We start from the raw sequence: 24,371 nt of genomic DNA on the forward strand, positions 1-24,371 counted from the left end.
GGTTCTGTGATGGTATCTCCATTATTTGAGATATATATAAATGACCTGGACTTGTGGAATTTTACTTGGGTACTTGGATATGCAGGGAATTAAGGGATATGGAACATGTGCAAGCAGATGAGTTTAACTTGGCATCATGTTCAACACTGACATTATGGGCTGAAGGGCCTGTTCCTGTGCTGTGCTCTGTTCTATCATGACCTGCAAAAGGGCCAAGTCATGGCTTTCCTCTTCGCTAGGCAACTTAGGCAGGAAGTCAATCAGTTAATTTATAGGCTGACGAAAGGTCTGGACCCGAAACGTCACCTATTCCTTTTCTCCAGAGATGCTGCCGGACCCATTGAGTTACTCCAGCATTTTTTGTCTGTCTTCAGTTAATTTGTAGATTGCATAGTATTTGGGTCGGCGTTTCGGCTGGCTAACTCAATGTTTGAAGGCGAAATTCAGCGTATTGGTCTCTGAGTGAAAATGGTGTCTTCAACCTTGTGCAAAAGCTAATAACTTACAACAAATAAGGTAATATTTAATTTTGTGGATTCGCACGAGATCTTGCACCGGATCTTTAGGAGCTGATAAACAGCCCAGTTCTGTACTTCATCTTTATCTGCAGTAAATATCAAGCCATGCTCTCTTACTTACTGATGACAACAACACTGATAGAAGGCTTTAAATCATTGTGAAAGGCAGGATGGGAAAGATTTATGAAAGCACGGATGGAGTGGAAGGCTGAAGGAGAACCTGTGCAGTCTTTGTAACTTGAGAGATGGCATTGATGTGAAAGGAGATGAGTACATTCACAGCGATGCTGCACACGTCCAATGTGAATTCAGCTTCCCTCAAAGAGGAATGAGATATTGAAGAGAAAATATTTTTGCAGTAATGGTTGTCAGTAATCATTGCCCTGCTCTTGCTGTTCTAATAGCTGATGTTGTTTGTGGTTTAACGCTACGCCACAAAGATGACAGCATCAGTGCTGGGTCACTCCCTGAATCCTCCATTGATCTGTGTAGGAAGGAGCTGCAGATGTTGGTTTACACTGAAGGTAGACACAAAATGCTGAAGTAACTCTGTGGGTCAAAGCCTTGTCCCACGCTACGAGTTCATTCCAAGAGCTCTCCCGAGTTTGCCCTGATTCTAACGGAGATTTACGGTAATGGCCACTCGTCGGTACTCGGGGCTCTCGTGGACATTTTTCAACATGTTGATAAATCTTCACGAGTCTTCCCGTGCTTACCTGCCGTTAGCGAGTCTTCCTGAGTACCTGCTGTTAGCGTTACCCGCTACGTTTATTCTCCGTGCTCACCACGAGTTTGATTTTTTTTTAAACTCGGGAGAGCTCTTGGAATGAACTCGTACCGTGGGACAGGGCTATCAGGCAGCATCTCTGGAGAAAAGGAACAGGTGATGTTGCGGGTCGAGAAGAATGGTCTCCACCCGAAACGTCACCTATTCCTATTCTCCAGAGATGCTGCCTGACCCGCTGAGTTACTCCAGCTTTTTGTGTCTACCTTCCTGCAATTGATCTGTCAGCCTGCATTAAGTTCAAGTTCAAGTGAGTTTATTATCATGTGTCCCTGTATAGGACAATGAAATTCTTGCTTTGCTTAAGCACACAGAAAATAGTAGGCATTTACTACAAAACAGATAAATGTGTCCATATACCATGATATAAATATATACACACATGAATAAATAAACTGGTAAAGTGCAAATAACAGAAAGTGGTTATTAATAATCAGAGTTTTGTCCGAGCCAGGTTTAATAGCCTGATGGCTGTGGGGAAGTAGCTATTCCTGAACCTGGTTGTTGCAGTCTTCAGGCTCCTGTACCTTCTACCTGAAGGTAGCAGGGAGATGAGTGTGTGGCCAGGATGGTGTGGGTCTTTGATGATACTGCCAGCCTATTTGAGGCAGCGACTGCGATAAATCCCCTCGATGGAAGGAAGGTCAGGGCCGATGATGGACTGGGCAGTGTTTACTACTTTTTGTAGTCTTTTCCTCTCCAGGGCGCTCAAATTGCCGAACCAAGCCACGATGCAACCGGTCAGTATGCTCTCGACTGTGCACCTGTAGAAGTTAGAGAGAGACATTACCTTCTCAGCATCGGGAGTGGGGTTTGAACTCACGACCTTCTGATTCCGAGGAGGGAAGACTGCAGTGGTTACGTTGTGATGTTACAACCACCTCACTGTTTCCATGGAGTTTCCATGGTCCTGTACACAATTACCTACAAGAGTGCTGACATAGAGCCCCAGGGGTCAGCAGCTGCTGGAAACATGAGCAGAACACAAAGCACTGGAGTAACTCAATGGGACAGGCATCATCTCTGGAGGACAGGGATAGGCGACGTTTCTGGTCGCGACCCTTCTTCAGATTGATATGCAGTCTTTATGGCTTTGGGTTTATTCATGGGTGGAGGATTTCTAGGTAGGAATGGATAATGTAGGGTAAAAGTGGAAGCATGTGGCTGCAGTCATGAGAATCATAATGGTGATTCCCATCCACTATGTTATGCCAAGAATCAAGTACCTTCCTATACTAATCCCATCATCTGAGCACCACGGGTCTATCTTTCATCAGCATTAAAATCAGTGGGGTTTTTGAGTGAAAGATACAGCATACAACAGGCCCTTCAGCCCATCGACCCCATACTGACCATCAATCACCCATTCACTGTATCTTCAATGTTATCCCACTCTCTCACCCACTCCCATCACACACCGGGCAATGTTTCAGAGGTCAATTGACCTACAAACCCGCACGTCTATGGGATGTAGGAGGAAACCAGGGCACCAGGAGGAATCCCACGTGGTCACAGGGAGAACGTGCAAACTCCACGCAGACAGCACTCGGGGTCAGGATCAAACCCGGGTCTCTGGCGCGGTGAGGCAGCAGCTCTGCCAACTGGGCCACTGTGCAGCCATTTACTGCAGAGTACATCCACGTTTAACCTGAGGAGCACTGGTAACAGTTAAAGCTCTGGGCTCTATAGAGATAAATAACAACATTGCTGTTCTGGTAATGAGCCCTCAAGAATAAGCACTGACTGCAATGCAATTGGTGTTAGTTCATGTGTGCTGCAGCTTTAATGGAGATCTTAGCCGGTGTGAACTGATGTAAACATGGACACACATCATTAATATGTCAAAGTGCATTTAGTTAAAGTTTGAGTGCTGCAAAGTGACACTTGCCCACCCACCACTCCACTGTGTTATCTCTAACTCTAGGATAGATTTACTTGCCCAGAGCTACGCAGGAAACGTATATTGCAGGATATTCAGCTTGCCTATGGATACAGATGCAGAGCAGAGTGATTTATTAAAGAAAATAGTCCAGTAATTTGTGTCCCCTTTTGCATACTGAATGGCCGGTCAGGGGAGAGCAGCAGCAGCAGTCAGAGCAGCACGGTGGCAGAGTTGCTACCTGACAATACAATACAATACAATACAATACAATACAATACAATACAATTTATTTGTCATTTGAACCTCATTGAGGTTCAAACGAAATGTTGTTTCTGCAGTCATACACACAAAAAAGAACCAAGACACAACACAATTTACACAAACATCCATCACAGCACATCTCCTCCTCGCTGTGATGGAAGGCAAAGACTTATCTCTCCCCTGCATTCCCCATTCCCCTCCCGATGTCAGAATCAAAGCCCCCGGCGGGCGGTGGTAAGTGTCCCGCGGCCATTTGATGCCGCGCCGGGCGATGATGTAAGGCCTCCAGGTCATCTTCAACCCCGCAACTCGGGCGGGAGAAGTCGCCGTTGCGGATGCCCCGAAAAGCGGTCTCTCAGCAGGGACCCGCGGGCTCCCGGTGTTACTGTCTACCAGACCTACGGTAAACCTCCGAATCCCCGGGGTCGGGTCGCAGCAGCGCGCCACCACCGCTCCTCCCGCTCCGAACTCGGCCAGCTCCACGATGGTGGGTAAGTCCGCAGGCTCCGCGACTGCAGCACCAGGTCGTTCCGGTTGGAGGCAGCCCCACGGTGCTAGGCCCCAACGACAACGGAGACCCGACAGAGAAAAGGTCGGGTTCTCCGTGCAGGGGAACGATTTAAAAACTACATACAAACGAGACAAAAAAAAAAAAAATGACAGACGGACTGCAGAGGCCGCTGCGACGTGAGTCGCGCCGCCCACACCGCCAGAGACCCGGGTTCAATCCTGACTACGGGTGCTGTCTGTAAAGAATTTGTACATTATACCTATGACCATGTGGATTTTCTCTGGGTGCTCCGGTTTCCTCCCACACCCCAAAGACATACAGATTTGTAGGTTAATTGGCTTCGGGAAAATTGTAAATTGTCCCTTGTGTGTGCAGGATAGTGCTAGTGTACGGGATGATCGCTGGTTGGCATGGACCCGGTGGGCCGAAGGGCCAGTTCTAAAGTCTAACCCGTGCACCCAGGCCTGGCATTGAGGCAGAGTGGGGTAGTGTGAAGTCACACGTGGCTATCGTGATAGGAGACTTGGGGGGAGACAGATAGGAGATTGCGGGGGGTAGCAAAAGGGACTCCAGAATGGTGTGTTGTCTCCCTGGTGTCAGGGTCCACAATAGCGGATCAGCTGCAGAACATTCTCAAAGGAGAGCAGCCAGAGCTTGGCATGGGTGAGAAGACAAAGGAGGTCCTGCAGAGTGAATATAGGGAGTTCAGCAAAAGGTTAAGATGCATAATCTAGATTACTCCCAGCATCATGTGTAGTAGAGGGTGGGAACAAGAGGATAGGACAGAATAATGTATGGCTGAGGAGTTGGTGCAGGGGGCAGGAATTCAGATTTCTGGACCGTTAGGAACTCTTCAGGGGCAGAGGTGACCCGTACAAGAGGAACAGGTTACACTTGTATGGGGGGGGGGGGGGGGGGGAACAATATTCTCATGGGCAGGTTTACAAGTGGTACTCGGGTGGGTTTAACTTAGATAGGCAGAGGGACGGTGTCCAAGGCAGTAGTGAGGCGGGTGAGAAGCTGTAAATTGGTCCAGAGGTCAATGACAGCACCTTTAGTGGACAGGATAAGCAGGAGTTTGGCATGGAGCAAGGGAAGACAGTTGGTAAGGCGGATGAACCCAGGGCGTGGATAGGTTTGTTGCAAGGAAATATGGAAATAGAAACAGGAGGTCTCCACTTCTTCAGAGTACCTTTGCAACATGTAATGCTAACGCTTAATCAGGTGACCATTAAAACCTATGGACACGAGGGAAAAAATCTGAGTTCAGAGTGGTTATCAGACGTAGCTAAAGAAGGGTCTCAACCCGAAACATCACCTATTCCTTTTCCCCCGGAGAGGCTGCCTGACCTGCTGAGTTACTCCAGCATTTTGTGTTCATCTTCGGTGTAAACCAGCATCTGCAGTTCCTTCACTAGAAAATTTTTCACTTGATGGCTGTTGCCTGTAGCAAGGTGTTATTCCTGCTTGGGACAATGGAGAAAAAATACACAAGGTGCCGCAGTCACTCAGCGGGTCAGGCAGCAACTCTGGAGATCATGGATAGGTGACATTTCGGATCGGGACCCTTCTTCAGATGTCGAATGACAATGGGACATTGGAATTTCGGTCAAATCCTCGCGTGAAATACAGTATCTCCCCTGGAAGCGAGTGGCAGCTGCATAGAAGGCTGCCATGGAGGTGAGTTTTAGTTTGAGTTTCGTTTATTGTCACGTATAGCAACACTTCAAGTGTTATAAGAGTAGAAGGTACACAAAATTGCTGGAGGAACTCAGCGGGTGCAGCAGCATCTATGGAGCGAAGGAAATAGGCGACGCTTCGGGCCGAAACCCTTCTTCAGAATTAGGCCATTCGACCCATAATTTCTGCCACCTGATCTCTTTTCCCTGCCTTCTCTGCGCACACATGTGTCAGAAAACAATGTGCAGCACAGTGTCACTGCGGTGGAGTTGGTGCTTTACAGCGCGTGGGTGACTATGCCTGCTGTCTGTACAGAGTTGGTACGTTCTCCCCGTGACCACGTGGGTTTTCTCCGGGATCTTCGGTTTCCTCCCACAGTCCAAAGACGTACAGGTTTGTATGTTATGTTCAAGAAGGAACTGCAGATGCCGAAAAATCGAAGGTAGGCAAAAATGCTGGAGAAACTCAGCGGGTGAGGCAGCATCTATGGAGCGAAGGAAATAGGCAACGTTTCGACCCGAAACTTTGCCTATTTCCTTCGCTCCACAGATGCTGCCTCACCCGCTGAGTTTCTCCAGCATTTTTGTCTACCTTCAGGTTTGTAGGTTAATTGGCTTGGTAAAATTGTTTTAAAAAAAGTGTGTGTAGGGATTGTTTGTGGGGATCGCTGGTCGGTGCAGACTCGGTGGGCCAAAGGGCCTGTTTCCATGCTATATCTTTAAACTAAATTAATCTAAAAAAGAATGAGGGAAGAGTGGAACCCTTTTAATCGCCGTCTCCATGCTGAACTGCTGCAGGGTATATGCTTCCTTTCACTGTGAGTTGTAGATGCTACAAATTAAGCAGGAGAAATGGCTGCGGCAGACTAGTTGGCATCAGCAGATGTAAACACCAGGCACACAGTGCAGTGTGCCAGAAATTGAAAAGATTAATTTCCCAGTCATCACTAATTCACCTAGAAATGATTACCAGAACCATTCAATTCATGCCAAACAACTTCAGTTGCATAGAGTCATACAGGGTGGCAACAGGCCCCTTTGGCCCAACTTGCCCACACCGACCAACATGTCCCTTCTACACTGGTGACACCCGCTAGCCCTCCAAACCAGTCCTATCCATGTACCTGTCTAACTGTTTCTTAAATGCTGGAGAAACTCAGCGGGTGCAGCAGCATCTATGGAGCGAAGGAAATAGGCAACGTTTCGGGCCGAAACCCTTCTTCAGGGTTTAGGCCCGAAACTTTGCCTATTTCCTTCGCACCCGCTGAGTTTCTCCAGCATTTTTGTGTACCTTTGATTTTCCAGCATCTGCAGTTCCTTCTTAAATAACTGTTTCTTAAACTTGCTCACACCGGCCAATATGTCCCAGCTACATTAGTCCCACCTGTCTGTGCTTGGACCATATCCCTCCAAACTTGTCTTATCCATGTACGTATCATTCTAACCATTTCTTAAAGGTTGGGATGGTCCCAGCCTCATCTGCCTCCTCCGGCAGCTCGTTCCATCCACCCACCCAAAGTCAAAATGTGCAAATCGTGCATAAAAATCCCATGTAAACGATCCACTTCCTCGACATATGGTCCTTATTCAAGGCTTGTGTTAAAATCTCAATACGTTAACTTAGGAAGCAATGTTCCTTTCCATTTCACTTTACGCAATTAGATTCTGTTTGACTTAATAATCTTTCATTCTGGAGCAAGATGTTATTTGCAACTTCAATGTAAATTTGCATCTGGCTTGCGAACAAAACATCCACACTCTTCTGAAAAGTGCTTCCCTATTCACAGTGAACTTGTAAATTGCTACAAGGGCCTGGTTCCTTGGGTTCAAGGTTGCACTTTAAATCATTATCTAACGACCTAAGTCTCGTTATTATTGCGAGTGGGTCTGCCTGTGTAAATACTCTGCAACACATTTCAACGCTCGAGCTGTGACTAAGTGCACTTTGACATATTAATGATGCATTTCCATGTTTACAGCAGTTCCTGCTGGCTGCAATGTCTATTGAAGCAGTGCAACCGCACTTAAACCAACATCGACAGCATTGTAGCCTGCGCTTATTCTTGAGGGAGGTCAGTGGTTGATTACTACGACATGAATTTCATCATCTATCTCCATAAAGCTCTGAGCTGCAGCTGTTTTCATTCCTACACAGAACAAACGTGGCTGGATAATTCGTTGAGCCCTGGTTGATTTAGATATTGATTGTGGATAGAGGAATGGGGAGAAAACTCCAGTTAAGATGTACCGTGTGACCGACCTTGATACTCTTTGGCATTGTGCACTGCAGAAATTACTTCCAGGAACACCAAGCAGGGCCGGATTTAGATGAAGAGAGGCCCTAAGCTGTTCCACTTGTGAGGCCCCCAACGACCGGACAGCCATGGCGGCCAAATCTCCCACAATTGAGATGGAGAGAGGGAGAGAGAGAGAGAGATAGAGAGGGGGGCCCGCCCAGAGTTGAACAGTAGGTGTCCTGCCTTGGCCGGAGGCCCCCCTAGATTTTGAGGCCCTAGGCTTCAGCCTATGAAGCCTAGTGGTAAATCCGGCTCTGCGAGGCCCCCCCTAGACCTCGAGGCCCTAAGCTTAAGCTTGTCTAGCTTATAGGTAAATCCAGCCCTGACACCAAGTCAACACTGCCAGATGGGTGACTACTTGTGTTGTATATTCATTGGAAAGGAAGAGCCTGAGAAGAGTATAGGAAGGAACTGCAGGTGCTAGTATAAATCGAAGATAGACACAAAAAGCTGGAGTAACTCAGCGAGACAGGCAGCATCTATGGAGAGAAGGAATGGGTGACGCTTCGGGTCAAGACCTTTCTTCAGGGGCCTCAACCCGAAACGTCACCCATTCCTTCTCTACAGAGATGCTGGCTGTCCCGCTGAGTTACTCCAGCTTTTTTGTGTCTATCTTCAGCCTGAGAAGAGGAGTGGGATGGGTTCAGATAGTGGATGGCCATCAGCTAGATGGGTGGCAGGGTCTGCTGTAGGATGGTTGGAGCAGATGGGGAATGATAGGGTTACGATGAGCGTTTGACAGCACTGGTCCTGTAGTTACTGGGGTTTACAAGGATGAGGGGACACCTTATTGAAATTTACCAAATAGTGAAAGGTCTGGATAGAGTGAATGTGGATAGGATATTTCCACTAGTGGGAGAGTCTAGGACCAGAGGCCATAGCCTCAGAATAAAAGGACGTACCTTTAGAAAGGAGATGAGAAGGAATTTCTTTAGTCAGAGGGTGGTGAATCAGTGAAATTCATTGCCACAGATGGCAGTGGAGACCAAGTCAATGGATATTTTGAAGGTGGAGATTCTTGAATAGTATAGGTGTCAGGGATTTGGGGAGAAGGCAGGAGAATGGGGTTGATAGGGAAAGATATGTCAGCCATGAATGAATGGCGGAGTAGACTTGATGGTGCAAGATGAAGTCCAGTCAAGTCCGATCTAAGATAGTCCCAGGGTCTCTTATGAGGTGCTTAGGACGGCTCTCTCGTTGTTCGTAGGATGCTGCACTTGCCTTAAGATGAATTTTCTGGGACTGTTTGGATTGAATATGGTTGTAGTAGAGAGGCTTGTCAATCTTCTCACCAGTGACGTTAATGCTCGTTGGATGGGGGTGGGGGTTAGGTAGGAGAGGCAGTGAGGGCAGTGATTCCTCTGCTTTTTTCCTGCCCCCCCATACATATAGTGCATGGTGGTGCCAGACGTTAAGAGCTGTGTATTCATGGTGGATTGTAGTAGGGGTGGGAGCCATGAAATGTATGCAAGGCCAGTGAATACGCCCCCAAAAAAGACACAGAGTGCTGGAGTAACTCAGGGAGGGTCAGGCAGCATCTCCGGAAAGCACGGAGAGGTGACCTTTCGGATCGGGACCCTTCTTCAGACCCGCTGAGTTACTCCAGCACTCTGTGTCTTTTTTTATAAACCAGGATCTGCAGTTCCATGTTTTTACACTGCATACACCCACAGCCTTTATCCCACTTAAGGTTAAGCATCAGCCTTGGATCACAAACCTCTGAAACCCTGTCTGTTGGAGGTGGGGAAGAATATTGATCCTATTCACCCAGAGAGTTGTGAATCTGTGAAATTCTCTGCCACAGAAGGCAGTGGAGGTCAATTCACTGGATGTTTTCAAGACAGAGTTAGATATACTTTTTAGTGTTAACGGAATCAAGGGAAATGGGGAGAAAGCAGGGACGGGGTACTGATTTGGAATGATCAGCCATGATCATATTGAATGGCGGTGCTGGCTCGAGGGGCCTACTCTTGCACCTATTTTCTATGTTTCTATGCTTGATCAATTTGTTAGAAAGATAAATGGTTGGAACAAGGTCTTGGGGTTGTGCAGCCTCCTCCAGTCCTTCACATCACGCAGAGGGAAGATTGTGGGGTCAATGCCGGCAGAAGTCAACAAGGTTTTCCATTGTTGGGACTCTGAAGAAGGATTTGGACCAGAAATATTGCCTATCCGTTCCCTTCTCAGATGTTGCCTAACTCACCGAATTGCTCCAGACCTTTGTGCTTTGCTGAAGGTTTTCCCTGTTCTGTTCACAAACTTCCTGCTGGGATAGAAACATAGAAACATAGAAAATAGGTGCAGGAGTAGGCCATTCGGCCCTTCGAGCCTGCACCGCCATTCAATATAATCATGGCTGATCATCCAACTCAGTATCCCGTACCTGCCTTCTCTCCATACCCCTTGATCCCTTTAGCCACAAGGGCCATATCTAACTCCCTCTTAAATATAGCCAATGAACTGGCCTCAACTACCTTCTGTGGCAGAGAATTCCACAGATTCACCGCTCTCTGTGTGAAAAATGTTTTTCTCATTTCGGTCCTAAAGGATTTCCCCCTTATCCTTAAGCTGTGACCCCTTGTTCTGGACTTCCCCAACGTCAGGAATAATCTTCCTGCATCTAGCCTGTCCAACCCCTTAAGAATTTTGTAAGATAGAGGCATCCCCGGCATGATCGGTACAGGATGGAATCCATCAACTGGCCTTTGTACATCCAACCCTGGACCAGTGGTAGACACAGACTGAAAACAAGGGTGGCAGGCGATGGGCCATGAAACACTGGGGTTTACTAAAGGCAGGGCAGAACTGCAGCACAGGCAGGCAATACTGCAGCAGTGTGCAGACTGGAAGGATTTTTCATGCTGAAGAATGATGGAGATGTTAGGAGATGCCCTAGAGGAGCAAAGGATTTAGTGGCACCGATTCACAAGGGTATGAAATATTACTGCAGGTTAGCATGCCATTAAAAAGTTCCAACCAAACTACTGGCAGTCATTTCTAGCGGGTCTGAACTGATGTGCGGAAATACTGGTCTAGGATTTTAGCAATACCTCACTTGGAGAACTGCGGATAACTTGGTCTTTGTCATGGAGAGTGGGTGGAGAAACACTGCTCAGTTTAATTCAGTTTAGTTTAGTTTAAAGATACAGTGTTGAAAACAGGCCCTTCGGCCCACCAAGTCGCGCCGACTAGTACACTAGCATTATCCTACACACTAGGGACAATTTATAATTTTTATTGAAGCCTCTACGCCTTTGGAATGTGAGGAAACCTGTGGAAAACCCACGCGGTCACGGGGAGAATGTACAAACTCCGTACAGACAGCGCCTGTAGTTAAAAGCGAAGCCGGGTGTCTAGCGCTGTAAGGCAGCAACTCCACTGCCACGCCACCATGCTACCCCCTCTGTCCCAGCCTGCTGGAGACATCTGTAGTGGAAGCACCATAAGGGCACCACACATCCAGGATGGGCGGACAGGAGGCATCAGCAAGAGAAGGAGCAGAGTCTGAGGCTACAGAAAAACCCTCGTACAAATGTTTTACCAGGCTGTAGATCGTATGTAAATTGTACATTAATTATCCAGCATAAAGCTGTGCGGGGTACCTGGCCTTTTGCAAACACTAGTAATCCTTCAGACACTGCACCTCATTCTCATGCTTCAAACCCCCTGACACAAACATATCTTCTTCCCTGGTGGTTCATTTTTATTTAAATTAGTTCTTCAGATGAAAGAGAGATAGCGCGCACTTTCCTGGAGCATGAATGCAGCGGCCTCTCGGCGGCAGGTCTGACGATGAGCAGATTATGTGAGGGAACGTGAGCATAACGCCTGCCGCTGTGCATCGACAAATGAAGAAGGGAATGCCGTTGTGAATATGGAGCTGTGGCTGGCAATGGACAGAAAAACCCTCTGCTGGGTCTGCTTCATGGTCACTGCCATTATTCCCTTTATCCTGTGTCTGTTCACTGTGGACAGCTTGTTTGTAATCATGTATAGTCTTCTCACTGGCAGGATAGAGCACAACAAAAAAAACATTTCACTGTACGTGACATGGAACTAAACCAAACTAAACTAAACTAAACTAAATTCCACTAAATTAAACTGACTGGATAGCACAAACAAAAAAAGTTTTTCACTGTACCTTGGTACCTTGTACCAACTAAATTTAGAGGATTTTTCTCTCAGCATCTCCAGTAACATTCTGGTTCAGGTCAGTGGCAAAGAATGGAACAAACTTGTCTGAAGAAGGGTCCCGACTCGGGACGTCATCTATCCATGTTCTCCAGCGATGCTGCTTGACCAATTGGGTTACTCCAGCACTTCTTGTCATTTTTTTTGGTGAACCAGCATCTGCAGTTCCTTGTTTCTCCAACAAACTCATTTGATGGATTTCCCTGTCATTAACAAAGAATGAGGTGATCGCTCGACTCAGCCAGAGTCCTCACCCCCGACTGCATCTCCCTCAGTCACCACATCCTTCTTATTCTCTAGCTCTCAAGATTCCAAGAGGGGGTGTATGGACTGAACCATACATGGTAACAAATGGTTGGCTAAAACATCTTCATTACCTTTTCATGCAAAAACACCGTGCCATCAGACAGGATTTTACAAAAGGGAAATGCAAACCTTCTCATATTCACTACATGGATAGTCTTTATTTACTGACCGGATATTGCGCAACATTCCTGGGATGTCAGGACTTTCATATGAAGAAAGACTGGATAGACTCGGCTTGTACTCGCTAGAATTTAGAAGATTGAGGGGGGATCTTATAGAAACTTACAAAATTCTTAAGGGGTTGGGCAGGCTAGATGCAGGAAGATTGTTCCTGATGTTGGGTAAGTCCAGAACAAGGGGTCACAGTTTAAGGATAAGGGGGAAATCTTTTAGGACCGAGAAGAGAAAAACATTTTTTACACAGAGAGTGGTGAATCTGTGGAATTCTCTGCCACAGAAAGTAGTTGAAGCCAGTTCATTGGCTATATTTAAGAGGGAGTTAGATGTGGCCCTTGTGACCCTTCAACCACCAGCCTGGGCAACTTGTAGCACAGGACCTAATTGGGATAGCTGATTGTGTTGGGGTTCAGAGAGTGCTGCATGTCTCCACCCTTGTGTATTCATTCCCATGCTCCGCTCCATGTCAATCTTTACGGTGTGTGTGACAGTGAGCTGATGGCTGTGACCTACCTCTGCAGGCAGCTTCCAACGTTTAGTTTAGTTTGGGCACTGTGGGCACAGTGGACACTGTTGCTTCACTGTCAGCCCATGAATATCTGTACAGCTTTCATTTATTTTCTATTTTTTTTTTTTTTTTAATTGAATTGAATTTTATTTTGTCGTTCAGACCGAAAGGTCTGAATGACAAAATAAAATTCAATTCAATTAAAAAAAAAAAAATTTCGTTTCCCTGCAGTTATACATATAATATAAATGACAAAAACACACGATCACACAAATTTAACATCCACCACAGTGAGTTCACCAAACACCTCCTCACTGTGATGGAAGGCAAAATCTTAAAGTCTCTGTCTCTTCCCTCTTTGTTCTCCCTCTGCTCCTAGGCGATCCAGGCCCAATCCTACTAAAACTTTCCGGAGATCCGAGCAACTTTGCGTAGCACACCTGTTATCACAACACTTATTCTCGCCCCAAGTTCTTCTGCACTCCTGGGCATTGCTCTCTCCCATCATCTGGTCCCATCTCTGGCCATGTCTTGGGCATGTCTTCCACATCTCTTCACTTGTCTATGCTGAATTGGCTTTCCACCATTCCCATGGCATTAACTATCCACCAACACCTTGATTAGTACGGGTGTCAGAGGTTATGGGGAGAAGGCAGGAGAGTGGGGTTAGGAGGGAGAGATAGATCAGCCATGATTGAATGGTGGAGTAGACATGATGGGCCGAATGGCCTAATTCTACTCCTATTCCTTATGACCTTATGACCACTTTTGGCTCAGTGACTAGTTTTCTTTGATTAGACGGTGACTAGTTCTCTTGGGACAATAGACAAAGGCGCACTATTGAAATTATGGATCAGGCCAGCTAGCAACTTATTCCAGTGATCCAAATTATTCTGATTCAATAGATAATCTCTGGAATTCTCTGCCACAGAAAGTAGTTGAGGCCAGTTCATTGGCTATATTTAAGAGGGAGTTAGATGTGTCCCTTGTGGCTAAAGGGATCAGGGGGTATGGAGAGAAGGCAGGTACAGGATACTGAGTTGGATGATCAGCCATGATCATATTGAATGGCGGTGCAGGCTCAAAGGGCCGAATGGCCTACTCCTGCACCTATTTTTCTATGTTTCTATAGACACAAAGCGCTGGAGTAACTCAGCGGGGCAGGCAGCATCTATGGAGCAAAATAATAGGTGACGTTTCTGGTCAGAACTGTTCTACCTCAGACTTTATGTGCCTCTTCGGTCTAATCCAGCATCTGCAGTTCCTTCCTACATACAGTACTCTGATTCCATGTTCTATTAAGTAAATCCACTCAGCCTATCTTGCTGATAACAATGTAACGTTGCTGGTAAACGCACTAGAACATGAACGTATGATCATAATACCGCACTGATCTGTAATATTTCACCTAGCCAACCTTGGAGAACACTGGCACACTTTCTGGCACTGTTGCGTATTGGGAATGGAGGTAATGGAGATGACCTAGAATGGGTGAGGGCTATAGTTATATGGAGCGACCACACACACACTGTAATTATCCTCCTCAGGGTGGGGTCTGATTGGAGAAACCTAATGTACGAATCTAAGATGGACACAAAGTGCTGGATTATTTCAGCGGGTCAAGCAGCATCACTGGAGAAAGGGAATAAGAGACATTTTCGGGTCGAGACTCTTTATGTTTGCAGAGTATTGATAAGAGTTCCAGTGACTGAAGGAAGAACACCCAGTGGGCAGAGAGGTCCGATAATTAGAGACGAGGCGAGCAGTGAGCTGTTATAACTGGAATGCAGTGGCTGGAAGATGGAAGAAGGTACAATGGACAAATTCAAAGGAGAATTAGATAAAGATTTGAAAACTATAAACTGGCAGGGATGTGGAGAAAATAGTGGGATGTTTCAGACTAATTGGATGGATCTTTGAAAGGCTGGGCAGCGGCATAGTGGGGTGAAGGGCTTTCTTTGTGCTGCGAGATGTAATGGAACCCGTCAATGTGTTACAGCCATCTCTGCCAATTAGCCGAGGTGAAGTGGCTTAGCTTGCAGCTAGAATACAATCACCCACAATGTGGTCACTGTAGATTTCAACCGCAAGGCACAATCGCCTGGTTGGAGATAGGCATTCTCACCAAAGTAAATAGGGGTAGCTCAAGTTAATTGAATAGAGAAAGATGGTAATAAACAAAATAGTTTGGGATTGATGAAAAATCTTGGAAGTACTCCATTTGTAATGCTTAGTTTAGTTTAGACATACAGTACAAAAGCAGGCCCTTCGGCCCACCATGTCCTCACTGACCAGTGATGCCCGCACATTAACACTATCCTACACACACTAGGGACAATTTATACTGTATGTATACCAAGCCAATTAACCTGCAAACCTGTATGTCTTTGGAGTGTGGGAGGAAACCGAGAATCTTGGAGAAAACCCACGCGGTCATGGGGAAAACGTGCAAACTCCGTACAGACAGCACCCATAGTTGGGATCAAACCCAGATCTCTGGCATTGTACGGCAGCAACTCTACCATTGTGCCGCCCTGCTGTTTTATATGTAGATCATTCATCAAGACACAGTTTGGTTACACATTCTGGTGCTGGCTGTCCAGTTGAGTTCACTGCTCTCCTACCTACTCAACCCACACTTGCCACCAGGTGCCGTCAACCAGGATGTTTGTGCTGAAGCTGTCTCAACCCTTTCCAGTGACGACCCAATAGTACAGAATGCTCCACGTGATCTATTCATGGAGTACACATCACCAGCCCGAGCTAGACTACATCCCACCCCACGCAAAGTGGAATAATAGCTCCAATGGGCAGAGAAGTTGCGTTTTCTTGGCTGACATTCACTATAAAAGATTTTGAGAGTATCTGGACATCTGAACGCACATGTACATGAGTTTAGTTTAGCTTAGTGTTACGTGTACTGAGGTACAGTGGAAACCTTTTGTTCATAAGAACTGGAAGTAAAATTAGGCCATTCAGCCCATCGTCTAATCTGCCATTCAACCATGGGTGATTTATCTTTCCCTCTCAACCCCAATCTCCCACCTTCTCCCCATAACCACTGACACCTGTACTAATCGCGAATCTGTCAATCTCCGCCTTAAAAATATCCATTGACTTGGAAGATAGACACAAAATGTTGGAGTAACTCAGTGGGACAGGCAGCATCTCTGCAGACGGATGGGTGGTGTTTCGGTCAAGACCCTTCTTCAGACTTGGCCTCCACTGCCTTGTGTGGCAATGAGTTCCACAGATTCACCACCCTCTGACTAATTAATCAGTCAAAAAAAAATGAAAACACCTAAAAGCAATAAAAACATTAGAGTGATGAACAATAGTGTAATTTACCTAATAGTTACCTCTCCCCCTTGCAGCCAGCCTTTCCAATGAAAGGAATGGTCTAACATTCGGTACCAGGCCTACCCTGTGCCTGTTCAGCGGGCAGATTCTCCAGTGTACATGCTGGGGAACAAAAGGAAATTCAGGCCCAGCCTGTCGGCTGCAGGGGGATTCTAACAGTGGCTAGCCAGAACAATCTCTTTTGGTGATGAAAGATCATCGACCAGGAACATTAATTCCAACTCTCTCTCCTGCTTGACCTGCTGAGTATTTCTAAGATTGCTTCTGCTTTTATCTCAGCTCATCAGCATCGGCCGTATTTTGTTTATTTTGAATTACGTCAATGGATATTCATTGCCACAGAAGGCCAGTGGAGGCCAAGTCAATGGGTATTGTTACGGTGGTGATTGATAGCTTCTTGATTAGTAAGGGTGTCATGGGTTACAGGGAGAAGGCAGGAGAAAGGGGTTGACGGGGAAAGATAGATCAGCCATGATTGAATGGCGAAGTAGACTTGATGGGCTGAATAGTCCAATTCTGCTCCTATGACTTATGATGTTAGTTTGGGGATTAATATTGGCCCAGAAATTGAGTGCAAAGCCTCTTGGATTCCTTGAAGAGCAGATGGTGGCTGGGCTAATGTCTCATCGGACACAAAGCGCTCAGATGAAGCAGCTCTCCTTTAGTTCTGGAGTAACGATCCCTTAACGATGAACTTTGGCCTCTGCACAGAGACTTTGAAAGCCGCTTCTATTCTGTGAATGGAGGTGAAGGTCCCAGTGTTACAGTGCAGTGATAGGAGAGAGCAGGATTAGGAATTAGCCAATAGGATTAACAAACTCATGAAACATAGAAACATAGAAAATAGGTGCAGGAGTAGGCCATTCAGCCCTTCGAACCCGCACCGCCATTCAATATGATCATGGCTGATCATCCAACTCAGTATCCTGCACCTGCCTTCTCTCCATACCCCCTGATCCCTTTAGCCACAAGGGCCACATCTAACTCCCTCTTAAATATAGCCAATGAACTGGCCTCAACTACCTTCTGTGGCAGAGAATTCCAGAGATTCACCACTCTCTGTGTGAAAAATGTTTTTCTCATCTCGGTCCTAAAAGATTTCCCTCTTATCCTTACACTGTGACCCCTTGTTCTGGACTTCCCCAACATCGGGAACAATCTTCCTGCATCTAGCCTTTCCAACCCCTTAAGAATTTTGTACGTTTCTATAAGATCCCCCCTCAATCCCCCCTGAAGAATGCTGGCTCTGTCCTGGGGGCAGAGTTGGATTCACTGGAGGTGGTCTTGGAGGGGAGGACGCTCCTCAAACTGCGGAGCATCTTGGACAATACGGCTCACCCTCTCCATGACACACTGGTCAACCTGAGGAGTACCTTCAGCAACAGACTGGTCCCACCAAGATGCAGTACAGAACGCCACAGGAGATGCATTTTCCCTGTGGCTATCAAACTGTACAACTCATCCCCCCTCCCCCCTCCCCCCCCCCCCCCCCCCCCTCATTTTGTGTTTAATGACTGTTGGCAGACCAATTTCCCTCCTGGGATAAATAAAGTTCTATTGTATCATATCGTATTGTATTAGAACAGACAGCATCCACCGTACAACAGGAAGGCAAACACTGTCTGAAGACCACGTCAGAATGACTTAGAACCACAGAATTCAGGCCTATTATTGGGAATAAAAATAAGTGTTTCACGCACTTCAATTCTGTTTAATGATCGCAGGAGTAATGAATTTATTTTCAATACAAAATAAACCTTCTGGACAAAGTCAAACCAGCTGTACATGCGAGAGATTGTGTTAACAATGCGAGATGGCTTAATGCTTTCAGAGAGAGTTCCCCGTGTATTATTTTAATGAAGGTGTCAACCTGTTTATTTCAATTGGATTCATGCTTCTGTTGGAAGAGAGAAAAACATCAACCATTAAGCGTTCTTCTGTTATTATCAGCCACTGTAGTTTCCTGTTTTGTATTGTTAATATTTTGGGTCATCGACAGTGAACTGCTCTGTGCCTGAAAGAATGGAAAAGCAAGTTAGCCTTGAGATGAGGCCGCCCGCACGATTCCCTCCAGTAAACTCGCCCCTCTTGTAACGTTAGTAAGGTGGAAATAATTGCTTTAAAATATTCACTTCCAACACTCCAAGCAGTTATGGCAGCACAGTGGCGCAGCGGGTAGTGTCGCTGCCTTACGACGCCAGAGACCTGGGTTCGAACCTCGCTACGGGTGCTTGTCTGTGTGGAGTTTTATGTTCTTCCCGTGGCCTCCGGGAAGCTCCGGTTTCCTCCCACACTCCAAAGACGTACAAGTTTGTAGGCTAAGTGGCTTGGCATAAATGTAAATTGTCCCTAGTGTGTGTTGGATAGTGTTAGTCTACAAGGAATCGCTGGTCGGCGCGGACTCAGTGGGCCGAAGGGACTGTATCTCTAAACTAAAAAAACTAAACAGTCCCGAGCCTGCCTCCAGGTTTTAAGGGGCTTGTGAGTTGGACGTTCCACATGTAAAAGCACACTTGGCTTCAAGTCAAACAGTACTGGGTTCAAGTCCCATTCCAGAGACCATAATCCACGACATCACCTCCCTCCAGAGCTGCACCGGGGGAATGTTGGACTATCAGAAATCATCTATTATGCAAGACATTCAATGCTTCAATGATACTTTTTTGTCACATGTACCTAGGTGCAGTGAAATGCTTTGTTTTGCATGCAACCCAGTAAAACCATGCAGCAGACCTCACCTAGGTAGTACATAAGTGTCGCCATGTTTTGGTGCTGACAAAGTTACAAAAGTTCACCGAGCAGATCTATCTACTGCCTGCTGCCGCATGTGGCATCAACCCCACCCCTCCCTCCCTCCCCGCCGTATCCCCCATCGTTCTCGCCCCTCCCCCCCCTCCCCCTCCCACTCCACCCCCACCGGGTGAATCTCATTATTGAATAAAGGTCCTGGGTGCCTGCTGGACAGTCATCACTTGTGGGACGACAGATGGCACAATGGGCTAAGTGTTCGGCTGGCAACCGGAAGGTAGCCGGTTCGAATCCCTGCTTGGAGTGCATACTGTCGTTGTGTCCTTGGGCAAGACACTTCACCCACCTTTGCCTGTGTGTGAATGTGTGTGAATGTGTGTGAGTGATTGGTGGTGGTCGGAGGGGCCGTAGGCGCAGATTGGCAGCCACGCTTCCATCAGTCTGCCCCAGGGCAGCTGTGGCTACAGAAGTAGCTTACCACCACCGAGTGTGACTGAGGAGTGAATGAATAATGCGATGTAAAGCGCCTTGAGTATTAGAAAGGCGCTATATAAATCCCATCCATTATTATTATTATTATCACTTTAGACTTTAGATTTAGTGATTGCAGCGCAGAAACAGGCCCTTCAGCCCAATCGATTCTGCTCACCCAGCGCTCATCCCGTACACGACTGCATCAGTTGTAGTGTACTGTACTCCTTCACCCAACACTAGGTAACACAAGTCCATTTTCTGGTGTGTCATTCCAAGTCCCATAATTGCTGCTTTAAACCAGCAATGCTCTTTGTCCCAGCAGGAAGGACCAAAGATGACATAACACACATACAACAGCCTGAAGTAGAGAAAAAATGCTGGAGAAACCCAGCGGGTGAGGCAGCATCTATGGAGAAAGGAAGAGGCAGAGACAGTAGGCTATGTGGGAGAGCTGGGAAAGGGGGAGAAAGCAAGGACCACCTGAAATTAGAGAAGTCAATGTTCACACCGCTGGGGTGTAAACTACCCAAGCAAAATATGAGGTGTTGTTCCTCCAATTTACGCTGGGCCTCACCCTGGCAATGGAGGAGGCTCGGGACAGAAAGGTCAGATTCAGAATGGGAGGGGGAGTTGAAGTGCTGAGCCACCGGGAGATCAGGTTGGTTAAGACGGACTGAGCGGAGGTGTTGGGCAAAGTGGTCGCCGAGCCTACGCTTGGGCTCACCGATGTAGAGAAGTTGACACCTAGAGCAGCGGATGCAGTAGATGAGGTTGGAGGAGATGCAGGTGAACCTCTGCCTCACCTGGAAAGACTCTTTGGGTCCTTGGATGGAGTCGAGGGGGCAGGTAAAGCGACAGGTGCAGCATTTCCTGCGGTTACAGGGGGAAGTACCCAGGGAGGGGGTGGTCTGGTTGGGAAGGGACGAATTGACCAGGGAGTTACAGAGTGAACGGTCTCTACGGAAAGCAGAAAGGGGAGGAGATGGGAAGATGTGGCCAGTGGTAGAATCTCGCTAGAGGTGGCGAAAATGTCGGAGGATTATTTGTTGTATGCGGCACCTGATGGGGTACAAGGTGAGGACAAGGGGGACTCTGTCCTTGTTACGAGTAGGGGGATGGGAAGTAAGAGCAGAGCTGCGGGATATAGAGGAGACCCTGGTGAGAGCCTCATCTATAGTCGGAGAGGGGAACCCACGTTTTCCTAAAGAATGAGGACATCTCCGATGCCCTGGTCTGGAACATCTCATCCTGGGTGTAGATGTGGCGTAGACGGAGGAATTGGGAGTAGGGGATGGAGTCCTTACAGGAAGCAGGGTGGGAAGAAGTGTAGCTGTGGGAGTCAGTGGGTTTATAGTAGCACAACAGCCTGGGATCAGGTTCAGCCATTACCGTCTTGACCATAAGCAAAGTCAATCAGCAAAACTAAAACAATTAGCAGCTCACTGCTGTCCATGTAACCTGTGATGTTGATCCTGACGTTACAATAGTTCAAGAAAGACCTTTGCATTCTTGCTCTTTTCCAAGAGTGTCTTAGTTCCCCTTGCCTGTGGGTTCTGTTGTTGCGTGTTATTATATAGTTGTGTCTCCCACAAGGGATTCAATGCTCTAGTCTAACGTACCAATATATAATTGGCCTGCTTTCTTTTTTGGATACCTTTTGTCCCTATTCCTCTCCTGCAGCTTCTCCAATTACAAGCAGAGATCAGTCGTGAAAGGTTAAAAACAGCTATAATTTGCCAGCAAAGTGATTTCATTTAATTGACCATATTACAGTAAAGGGCCTGTCCCACTGTACGAGGTAATTCAAGAGTTCTCCCGAGTTTCCCCTGATTCGAACTCGGAGAATTATGGTAATAGCCGCTCGTAGGTACTCGGGGCTCTCGTGGACATTTTTCAACATGTTGAAAAATCTTCACGAGCTTACCGCATTTCCCGAGTACCTGCTGTTGGCGTTACGAGCCGCTAAGAGACGTCCTGAGCTCCGACATACCCGCTACGTACATTCTACGTACTTACGCGGGAGAGCTCTTGGGTAAACTCCTAAAGTGGGACAGGCCCTTTACATAACCAGCAAGAAATTGAGGAAAACTGAAGACCTCGGTGTTGAATGCTTCAACTTATTCTCGGCTTCACAAATATTCAGAAGAGCAAGATACGAAGCACTAAGAGATTAGTATACAAACTTAAAGCACACGGTATTGGGGGTTCAGTATTGATGTGGATAGAGAACTGGCTGGCAAACAGGAAGCAAAGAGTGGGAGTAAACGGGTCCTTTTCACAATGGCAGGCAGTGACTAGTGGGGGACCGCAAGGCTCAGTGCTGGGACCCCAGCTATTTACAATATATATTAATGATCTGGATGAGGGAAGTGAATGCACCATCTCCAAGTTTGCGGATGACACGAAGCTGGGGGGGCAGTGTTAGCTGTAAGGAGGATGCTAGGAGGCTGCAAGGTGACTTGGATAGGTTGGGTGAGTGGGCAAATGCATGGCAGATGCAGTATAATGTGGATAAATGTGAGGTATCCACTGGTGGCAAAAACAGGAAAGTAGACTATTATCTGAATGGTGGCCGATTAGGAAAAGGGGAGATGCAACGAGACCTGGGTGTCATGGTACACCAGTCATTGAAAGTAGGAATGCAGGTGCAGCAGGCAGTGAAGAAAGCAAATGGTAAGTTAGCATTCATAGCAAAAGGATTTGAGTATCAGAGCAGGGAGGTTCTACTGCAGTTGTACAGGGTCTTGGTGAGACCACACCTGGAGTATTGCGTACAGTTTTGGTCTCCTAATCTGAGGAAAGACATTCTTGCCATAGAGGGAGTACAGAGAAGGTTCACCAGACTGATTCCTGGGATGGCAGGACTTTCATATGAAGAAAGACTGGATAGACTCGGCTTGTACACGCTAGAATTTAGAAGATTGAGGGGGGATCTTATAGAAACTTACAAAATTCTTAAGGGGATGGACAGGCTAGATGCAGGAAGATTATTCCCGATGTTGGGGAAGTCCAGAACTAGGGGTCACAGTTTAAGGATAAGAGGGAAGTCTTTTAGGACCGAGATGAGAAAATCATTTTTTACACAGAGAGTGGTGAACCTGTGGAATTCTCTGCCACAGAAGGTAGTTGAGGCCAGTTCATTGGCTATATTTAAGAGGGAGTTAGATGTGGCCCTTGTGGCTAAAGGCATGGAGAGAAAGCTGGGATGGGATACTGAGTTGGATGATCAGCCATGATCATATCAAATGGCGGTGCAATCTCGAAGAACCGAATGGCCTACTCCTGCACCTATTTTCTTTGTTTTTATGAACAAAATGAATGAGATTTAGAACAGATTTCCATGAAGGGGAAGGATCTGAGCCGTACCAATTTCCACAAGCGAGTCATCAGTTCAAAGTAAGGTGTAGGAAGGAACTGCAGATGGTGGTTTAAACTGAAGATAGACACAAAATGTTGGAGTAACTCAGCAGGACAGGCAGCATCTCTGGAGAGAAGGAATGGGTGACGTTTCGGGTCGGGACCCTTCTTCAAAAAAGTCACCCATTCCTTCCGTTCAAAGTAAGGAATGGGTTAATACAGAAAACCGGGCAGTGGCCTGTAGAAGTCTTGAAGTTTATGAAAGTGTTTGATAGGGTGAATGGCAGGGAAGCTGTTTCGTGGAGGGGCACTCCAAAATTGACCAGCATTAGAAAACTCAAGAACAAAATACACCCAGAGAAAGGGTTAAAGTGGCTGATTCAGTACCACTAAGATACAGCTGAGGGCCAAATGTACACAAGTTTAAGAAAAGGCTGGATTAATAGGCGGAAGAATAAAGCAGATGGTAGTGTCAACACGGTTCCATGTAGAGTGTTGGGAAGAGGCACATTCATTAGCATGAACTAAAAGGACTTTAGGGCCTGTCCCACCAGCATGCGATTGCATGCGTCTAGCGTGACCAAACGTGGTGGCTCGAGGCGTAGGGCCTCGCGGGGCCGGTCCCACTTCCAACCGCGGAGCCGTCTGGAGTTGTGCGGGGCTGGTCCCGACATCATACTCACCAATCAGCTGGGCAGGAGGAGGGCCGACTGAATTTGGACGTCGCACAGCGTCGGGCGGTTACGTTATCACGCAATGGACTGTGTCAGTTTTTCGGAGCCTCGCGCAATGTCGGGACCAGCTCCTCACAACTTCATACGGCTCATACCGATCGAAGTGGGACCGGCCACGCGAGGCCGTACGGCTCAAGCGACCACGTTAGTTCGCGCTCGCCGCATGCAGTCGCATGCTCGTGGGACAGGCCCTTTACTGAAATTTATCTGTGCTGTAATCTCACTATAAAATGCTCCACCCACTTGTAGCATTCCTTCTTTTTCCTTCTTCTCATCGCAGTGGTAGAGTTGCTGTCTTTCAGCGCCAGAGATCCGGGTTCCATCCTGACTATGACTGGTTGACTACGGAGTTTGTCCCTTCTCCCCATGACCTGCAAGGGTTTTCTCCGGGATCTCCAGCTTCCGCCCCACACTACAAAAACGGAAAGGTTTGTAAATTAACTGTTTTGTTATAATTGTAAATTGTCCAAGTGTGTGTAGGATCGTGTAAGTGTGCAGGAATCTTTGGTCGGCACAGACTCACTTGGTGGGCCGAAGTTTAACTCTAAACTAAACCAAACTAAACTAATCTGTTGTTAATACGT

The 24,371-nt window shown here is 46.9% G+C and overlaps 1 long non-coding RNA gene across 1 annotated transcript; it reads right to left on the reverse strand.

The window, feature by feature from the left end:
* Positions 1-18,179: 18,179 nt before the first annotated feature.
* LOC116973625 lies at positions 18,180-24,128 on the reverse strand. The gene is made up of 2 exons (XR_004412094.1): positions 24,031-24,128; positions 18,180-18,488 (listed from the first exon to the last, which is right to left on the reverse strand). It is a non-coding gene; the product is annotated as an uncharacterized LOC116973625 (long non-coding RNA).
* Between the last annotated feature and the right edge of the window lie 243 nt (positions 24,129-24,371).

This window comes from Amblyraja radiata, chromosome 5, assembly GCF_010909765.2.
Source record: "Amblyraja radiata isolate CabotCenter1 chromosome 5, sAmbRad1.1.pri, whole genome shotgun sequence".
Classification (NCBI taxonomy): domain Eukaryota; kingdom Metazoa; phylum Chordata; class Chondrichthyes; order Rajiformes; family Rajidae; genus Amblyraja; species Amblyraja radiata.